The sequence below is a fragment of the Pteropus alecto genome, unplaced genomic scaffold (genome assembly GCF_000325575.1).
Source record: "Pteropus alecto unplaced genomic scaffold, ASM32557v1 scaffold7, whole genome shotgun sequence".
Lineage (NCBI taxonomy): Eukaryota > Metazoa > Chordata > Mammalia > Chiroptera > Pteropodidae > Pteropus > Pteropus alecto.
Window position 1 is genome coordinate 51,940,093 of NW_006494614.1, and position 9,590 is coordinate 51,949,682.

Consider the following 9,590-nt stretch of genomic DNA (forward strand, 5'->3'; position numbering starts at 1 on the left):
CTTGTCTTTCTCTTCCTCAACTCTGCTTTAGTATATAAGAAGTAGAATTGTTGTGTCTCTGTAACAGTGGAAAGAAGGATTCCTTAGACTTACCTGGTAGAGAAAGAAAGATTTACCTGGTAGAGAATGAAAGTAAGGAAAGGAAAAGAAATATATAAATAAAAGGGCAAAATATAGAATGAGCATTGTAAAAGAATACAGATAGATCCTATTTAGCTTGAAATCATGCAGAAGGCCATTAATATAATATTTCGTCCTTAAATTGTGATGTGGGAAACCACCAAGGAATATGCACATTAAATTGATGCCATCAAATGGACAAAAATACAGACAGTTCCCAAAGTACAAGAGTTCAACTTATGATTTTTCAATTTTACAATGGTGTGAAAGCAATACACATTCAGCTGAAACTGTACTTCAAATTCTGTATTTTGTTCATGAGACTGCAATATGTGGTACAATAGTCTCTCTTGATGCTGAGCAGAGGCAGTGGGATAATTTTACCCCACTGTTAGCTAACATAAGTGTTCTGAGCATATTTGAGGTAAGTTAGGCTAAGCTATAATATTCGGTAGGTTAGGAGGATTAAATTCACTTTTGACTTAAGATATTTTCAGTTTACAATAGGTAAGTCAAGGAACATCTGTGTACAAAAAAATGCAAGTGTTATTAATGGAAAACATTTACGAAAAATTTTTTTTTAAACATGAAAGACAATGATATTTCCATTTTCACTTTTACTGTGCTAAGAGTGTGGAAGCCAACACTCCATTCCATTCTTATAACAGTAAAAACAGAACAAATTGAAAATAAGTGAAAATTGTGAAAACATCAGAAAACTGACATTGCAGGGATAAGTGTCACACCAAAATCTGGAGACATAAACTGGGAGGAACACTTAAATGGCAAATTTGAAAAATTGATGGAGTCCAAGTGTGGACTAAAGTAAAAAATTCTTAGAGGTTTCAGTCTTAATGAGATCCTACACTTTTATGGCCTTTATTGCCAGAAACCCTGCCCGATACAATAAATAACCCCTTGTGGCTCTGGCAAGAAGAAGGGAAGAAAAGTCCTTGTGAATGTGCTCCACAGCATTCTCCATAAAAAGATCCATTTTCCAGGAGAAAATATTTTACCAGAGACTTTTCCCAAAGTCATAGGGGAAGGGCTTTTTTTTTATTCCACCTCCCTTTAATGAGTATGGCTGACCTAAGGAGAAGAGGGATAGCTGACAAAAACTTTTGAAGATCACAGTCCCGCTACACAGGACAACTAGAAGACTGACATTAAACTATAAGATTATAAAGCATTTCCTCTCTTTCATTACTTTAATATCTCCATACAATAGCAATGGATTACAGCCAAAAGAGCTGCAAGGTGCAGAATTCCTTCCAGGAGTAGTTCTTAGGAAAACCCAACAACAACAGGGGAGACAAAAAATTACATTTGAGGAATCCGAGGTCTTTGGTATTCTGAGTTACAGAAAATATTATTAATGCTCAACTCATAGCCAGATTAACATGAAACCTCACACTAAAGCCCTATTTACTGCAGTTTCTATCATTCAATACATCATGTCTAACTTTCAAAAGTTACAAAGCATGATAACAAGCAAGAAAAAAACATTCTGAAGACACAAATCAAGCATTGTAACTAGACTCAAATATGATGTAGACTAAAATATCAGAGTTTAAAACAACTATGATTTATATATTAAGGGCTATGATAAAAAAATTATAAACAACATACCAGACAGATATGTAATATCAGAGAGATGGATATTATGAGAGAGAATTAAAAAGGAATGATAGAAATCAAAAGCACATTAACATAAATGAAGGTTGTCTTTTCATGGTATCATCAGTAGACTTGACAAAGTAAACAACCAGTGACCTTGAAGGTGTCAATAGAAACTTTCAAAACAGAAATAGAAAGATAAAAAGAAATGATAACAAAACAAAATCAAAATGTCTAAGAACTGAGGGACAATGTCAAAAGGTATAACATATGTGTAATTTTAATGCCAGAAGTAAAAGAGAAAGTGAGGAAGACAACATATTTGTGGCACTAATATGGCTGATAATTTTCTCAAACTAATGACAGACACTAAACCATAGAGCTAGGTATTTCAGAAAATACAAAGCAGAATAAATAATAAATAAATTTACATTTTGGCATATCATATTCAAAAAGAAATAAAGAAAATTAGACAATCTTGAGAGAAGAAGAGGAGTGGGTGGAGAAAGACATTTAATTTATATAGGAACAAAGATAAGAATTACAGTGGACTCTTCATCAGAAACTATGCAATCAACAACAGAGTGAAGTGACATATTGAAATTACTTAAAAAGTCATCATTTTTAAATTCAACATCCATTAAAATTGTCCTTCAAAATGAAGGAGCAATGAAGACTTTCTCAGAAAAATAGTAACAAAATTCATCACCAGGAGAAATCCCTGCAAGAAATATTAATGTACAGGTTAAAAATTCAGATCTAGGTCAATCCATGTTGTCACAAATGGTAAGATTTCATGTTTTATGGCAAAGTAATATTCCATTATATATATGTACCACAACTTCTTTATCCAATCATCTCCTGATGGGCACTCAGGTTTCTTCCATATCTTAGCTATTATAAATAATACTGCAATGAACATAAGGGTGTTCAAATGTTCAAATTAGTGTTTTAGATTTGTTTAGTAAATACCAGAGGCTATTATACTACATAAAATACATCAGAAAGAACAAAACAAATACCATATGATTTTACCTATATGTGAAATCTAAAGAACAAAATAAATGAACAAACAAAACAAAAATAGACTCATAGATACAGAGAACAGATGGCTGCCAGATGTGAAAGGTGTTGGGGGACTGGGTGAAAAGGTGAAGAGATTAGGAAGTATAGATTGGTAATTAAAAATAGTTACAGGGATGTAAAGTACAGCATAGGGAATATAGTCAATAATATTTTAATAACTATGTACGGCACCAAGTAGATAATAGACTTATTGGGGGATCACTTTGTATATTATATAAATATCTAATCACTATGCTGTACACCTGAAACGAATGTAAAATAATATTAAATGTCATCTGTAATTGAAAAATCAAAAAAAAAAAAAAGAAATTTAGATCTACAAAAAGAAAGAGCCTTCGAGAAAAAATAAAGGTAAAATAAAACATTTTTTTCTTATTCATAATTGATGTAGAGAAAATTGATTTTTAAAGTAATGATATTTGTATTTGGTGGTTCTAATATATGAATAAGTAAAATAACAGCAATTTCACAAGGAAAGTGTGAAGGAATTAGAAATGTTCTGTTATAAGGTACATGTACTACCTCCACTACATGATACATATAATATTTTTAGGTAGTGGACATAGTTTAATTAAAAATGTATGTTATAAATTCTAAGACAACCACCCCAAATTTAAAAATAAGTATAATTGATATGTTAATAGAGCACGTAATATGAAATCACATATTCAATTAAAATGAGAGGTATGAAAAATAAAAAAATACAATAAACAGAACATACTTAAAAACACGGTAGATATTAATCCAATTATATCACTATCACTTTGATATGACCGATCTAAAAAAAAAAAACAATTAAAAAATAGAGATTATCAAGGTGGATAAGAAAAAAAAGACTTCGCTATAGGTTCACAACAATAAACTCAGTTTAAATATAAGAACTCATAAGTTAAAAGTAAAGTGATAGAGAAAGATATACTATGTTAAAAATAATAGAAAGCTGTAGTAGCTATATGAAATTCAGGCAAAGCAGACTTCAAAACAAGGCTGGAGAAAAAATAAAGCATTGCCTAACGATAAACGAGTTAATTTTCTATAAAGACATAACCATCCTAAATGTCTATGCACCTAAGAACAGAACATAAAAATATATGAGGCAAGAACTGGTAGAACTGAAAGGAGAAATAGCAATATTCACTATCATTGTCAAAAACTCCAGCACTCTTTGGTCATTCATTAACTGATAGATCAAGCTAGCTGAAAATCACTAAAGACATACTTGAATAGCCTTATCAATAAACTTGACTAACTGACATTTATAGAAAAATCTATTTGAAAGAGCAGAATATATTCTTCTTCAGCTCCCAAGATAGACTATATTCTGGCTCTTAAGAAGTATTTAACAAGTTTATAAGAATAGAAATTACATGAATTATGATCTTAGACCACCGTGGAACTCAACTAAAAAATCACAAAGAGGTGGAAATCTTTAAATATTTGGAGATTAAACAATACATTTTTAAGTAACACAAAGACAAAAAGTGTTCAGAGAACTTAAAAATACTTTAAATAAGTTAAAATAAAATACAACATCAAAATTTGAGGAATAAACCTAAACAACACTCACAGGGAAATTTATATCTTTAAATGTTTATCTAGGAGAAGAAAAAAGATCTAGAATCAGTAATATAAGACTGCACCATAATAAACTACAAAAAAGAAGAACTTTACATTTAAAGTACGCAAAAGAAAAGAAATCATAGAAATTATATAAGATACTGATTTTGGAAATGAAAAAATAATAAAGAAAATTGCAAATGAAAAGTTGTATCTTTGGGGGAAAAATAATACATTTTATAAACATCTAGTCCAGCTAATCAAGAAAAAAAGAGAAAAGAGAAACATTATCAATATTAGAAATGAAATTTGGGTCATCATTTTTGATCACATAGACCTTAAAAGGATAATAAATGAATACTATGGACAATGATATATCCAAAAATTGATAACTTAAAAGAAAAGGACCAAACCATTGAAAGACACAAACTATCAAAACACACAAATAGAAATATATAATCTAAATAGATCTATACTTATTAAACCAAATAAATCAACAATTTATCTAACCACTGGGACCAGATGTTTTTATCAGTGAATTCTATGAAATATTTAGGAAGAAATTATATAAAGTCTACACAATCTCTTCTAGAAAATAGAATAAGACACATATTTTTCTTCTCATTCTGAGAAGAATATCAAAAGCAGATAAACACATTAAAGAAAGGAAAACTACATACCAATATTTCTCATAAAATTTGATGCAAAAATGCTTAAGAAAATAAGTGTATTACATCTAAATAGGCATAAAAAATTATGTACTAACAGCAAGTAGGATGTATTAGAGGTAGGTGAAATTTGCTCAGTATTTGAAAATCATCAGGAAAATTCACCACATCAACAGGATAAAGAAGAAAACTCATATGACCATATTAATTAATATAGAAAAAGTATTTGACTCACTAATGATTTTAAAAAAGAAAACTCTCAGAAACTCAGAATAGAGGCAAATTTACTCAATTTGGTAAAGAATATCTGCAAAAACCTGCAGCTAACATCATATTTCATATAAGAAACTGGGTGTTTTCCCCTTAGAATCAAGAAAAAGCTAACGTTCTTTTTTATCATTCCTATTCAGCATCATGTTGATAATTCTATTTAGTGCAATAATATAATAAAAGTAATAAAAGGCATACAGACTATAAAGGAAGAAATAAAACTGTCTTATTCATAGATGTCATTATCATCTATGTAGAAAAGCCCAAAGAATCAAAAGTAAAAGTTTCTGAACTAATAAGCATGTATACAAGATCAAATGATAAAAGGTTAATTACTTCCCTGTGTATTAACAATGAACAATGGAAAATTGAGATTAAATTAAAATACCATTTAAATAGCACCAAAAATGCATAGGTATAAATTTAACAAAATATACAAGAGTTTTATATGATGACAACTATGATACAAGAAATAAAAGATCTAAAAATGTGGGGAGATGTATTCCAGGTTTATGAATTGGAAGACTCCACATCGTTAAGGTCTACACAACTTGATCTACAGATTTAGTGTAATCCTAATATCCCAGATAGCTATTTTATATATGTTGATAACCAAGTCTAAAGTGTATTTGAAAAAGGAAAACTTTAGAATAGCTAAAACAAAGATAAAAAAATAAATTGAAAAAAATCATATTACTAGATTTCAAGATTTATTATAAAACTACAACGGTCAACACGGTGTGGTATTAATGAAAGAACAGACACACAAATCAACATAACAGACTAGAGAGTGCAGAAACAGACCCATGCAAATATAGTAACTAATTTATTTTAAAAAGGCAATTCAATGGAGAAAGTGTAGCATTTTCAACAAATTGTGCTGTAAGAATAAGAATTCCATACACCAAAAAATATAATAATAATCTAGCTAGAAAAAATAAAGTGTATCATACATCTAAATATAAAATAAAAATAAACTAAGCAGACACAGGGGAATATCTAGGTGACCTTAGATTGCTGATGAGTTTTTAGATATAACACTAAAACATTATGCATGAAAGGCAAACATTAAGTTGGACGTGATTAAAAAAGTAAAAAACAACAACAAAAACAAAATCCTTATGTTCAATAAAAGACAGTGAAGAAAATCAAAAGATAAGCCACAGACTGGGAAAACAATTTGTAAGAAACATATATGATAAAAGATTTGTATCCAAAATATACAAGAACTCTTAAAATTTAGCCATTAAGAAAACTCAGAATGCACCTTAAAATGGGCAAAAAATATGAAAAGTTATCTCACCAAAGAAGATACAAAAATGGGAAGTAAACATATGGAAAAAAGCTCAACATAATTTAATGTTACAAATTAAAATAACAATGAGAACCACTACATATATATTAGAATGACTAAAATTCGAAACTTGACAATACCAAATGCTGACAGGAACTTGGAGCAACAGGAGCTCTCACTTATCACTGGAGGGAATGCAAAATGTTAGTCACTTCAAAAGACAGTTTGGCAATTTTTTCATAAAATGAAAAGTACTCTTCCCATATGATTCAGGAATCATGCTCCTAAGTATTTACTCAAATGCACTGAAAACTACATCCACACAATGTTTATAGCAGCTTTATTCATAATTGCCAAAAACCAGAGGCAAGCAAAATGTACTTTACATGTGAACAAATAAATGAACTGTGACACATCTATACAACGGTTCTATTCCATGATTTTAAAACAATGCCCTAACAAGCCCCAAAAAGACAAGGAGGAAACTTAAATGCATATTGCTAAATGAAAGAAGCCAGTCTGAAAAAGCTGCATATAATGTTGAACACATACCACCATTCAATTTCTAATACTTATAAACTTTACAACAGGAAAGATAGGCCTTAACTTATGCAAATTAAAAAAAATCATTTGAGAGGTTAAGATATGCTAGTAGGAAAAATATAATATGAAAAAAAATAAATTTTTTTAAATTATAAAACAACTTAACTGAAAGGGATGGGATAAAAATTGCTATTCCAATTACCTTTAGAAATCAAAAAAAAAATTCTAAGACTAAAGGCAAAAAGTGCTGTCAACAAACAATGTACTTTAGTTGATAGTATTCTGCATGTGGCTATTAAGTAATAATTCTGATATCGCTAGACAGGTATTCTGGAATTGGACAATTAAATAAATTGATAGCAGATGGCAAGAGCCTGGATTTTCATTGTTAAAGAGGAAGGTTTATAGATAAGAAAAAGGTGGAGACTAAAATGAACCACATGTTAATGAATTAGAGTTGGAGATTTCAGTATGACTTTAAATCAATATTTTACAGATGATTGCATAGAAATATTTCTAGATAAGTGAAGATACATGGATTAATATATATACATATAGTCCCTTGCATCACTTATCCTGTCAGCTAAGAGGGCCTCCTGGAAACAATGACACCCAGTAGCAATGAGCACATACAGTGTTCAGATCTTGGTTTTAATATCAATTTGCAATAGGGGGAATTCTTGGAAAAATGACTGATTCTAGGACTCTAGCAGGAAATATAAAAATAAGCCTAGAGCATATTATAGTGGCAAAAAGTTAGGAAGTGCTCAAACGCATACACACAATAATGGGACATGTCAGAGACAGAAAACAGCTGAAGAACTCTGAAGGGCTAAAGTTGGAATAATTGGGATAACAAAATAAAGTTGTGTCAGATTACATCCCAAAGAATAAAATAAATATTCATGTGGCCATATCGATATATATAAATAATTTAATAAATAAACAAGTGGAAAATAAGAGACAAATCCTCCATTAGAAATTTCAAATCATTTAGGATCATGCTCCATCCTTAAGGAGGTTGAGCATTACTCCCCACTTCTTAATGTGGACAATACCTTGTGATTTCCTATCAAAGTATGGAAAATAGAGATGAAAAGAATAACCTTACAGTGAAAAAATTAGAATAACACTACCTCTACGAGGCATTAAGGTAAACTTTAACAGTGCTAAGTCAAATGGATAGCATGTACTCTTGATATGATATGATTAAAATAGAACTTTACCTTTGTGATCTTGCTGAAACCCATGACCCCACTCTAATCATGGGAAAGACATCAAAAAACCTCAACTGACAGATATTCTGCAAAATATATAACTAGTACTCCTCAAAACTGTTAAGGCAGTCTACAGCCATGCCACCCTGAACGTGCCTGATCTCGTCTGATCTCGGAAGTTAAGCAGGGTTGGGCCTGGTTAGTACTTGGATGGGAGACCACCTAGGAATACTAGGTGCTGTAGGCATTTAAAAAAATAACTGTTATGTTAAGGTAATCAAAAATAATGTCCGACAAATGGTCACAGCTAAGAGGTCCTAAGGAGATACAACTTAATATAATGTAATGTGGTAGCTTGCATAGGATCATGAAACAGAAAAAGGAAATTAGGTAAAATCTAAATAAATTTTAATAAACTATGGATTTCAATTAATAATAATGTATCTATATTGGTTACTTAATTTTAACAAATGTATCAGATTAATGTAAGATGTTAATAATAAGGGAAACAGCATAGCATGTACTCTACTATCTTTAAAATTTTTTTGTAAATCTAAAACAGTTCTAAAACTAAAAGTTTATTTAAAACAATAAAACAATGAAGCATCTGACGACAGAAGCACGATATTATGGGTTGGCTAGATCACTGGACTAGAAGTCGGGAGACTTGTGGAGTGATTTCTTATTCATACAGTAATTTCTCTGTATAACTTTGACCATATATCACTTAACCTCTCTAGACTTCTTACTTCTCACCTGTAAAAATGTGAGTTTTATAATAAAAGGTCTCCTCTTGTTTTTAAATTATGTTTCTAACAACTCTGCTCAATAAATCTTTATACCACTTGTTTTGATTTTTTCAAGAGGATTTGTGTCAGGAGGAAAATTCCATTACCTTTGTTTCATATATGAGGTTCTTTTTCTATTCATACTCAATGTATAAATAATATACAATGACAGGGCAATTTCAACCTAATTTCACTGTTTCTGACAGTATTCAAAGGAATCCGAAATGTGAAGCTTATTGCCAACTGAACATGTTTCAACATAATTTATAATTATTTAATGTCTTTAATAATCTTTTTATTGTTGTTGCTAGGGTTATGATAATGTAACACTTGCAGGTCATGAGACCTTAAATTACACTGAAAGATAGCTTTACAAATATAATTTTATTATATCTCCAATTAAGAGATGTTTAACAAACTATTTTATATT

At 30.2% G+C, this 9,590-nt stretch overlaps 1 non-coding gene across 1 annotated transcript; it reads left to right on the plus strand.

Annotated features, from left to right (window-relative positions):
* Nucleotides 1–8,500: 8,500 nt before the first annotated feature.
* Nucleotides 8,501–8,619, plus strand: LOC112474990. Its single transcript, XR_003044560.1, has one exon. It is a non-coding gene; the product is annotated as a 5S ribosomal RNA (ribosomal RNA).
* The last annotated feature ends 971 nt before the right edge of the window (nt 8,620–9,590 follow it).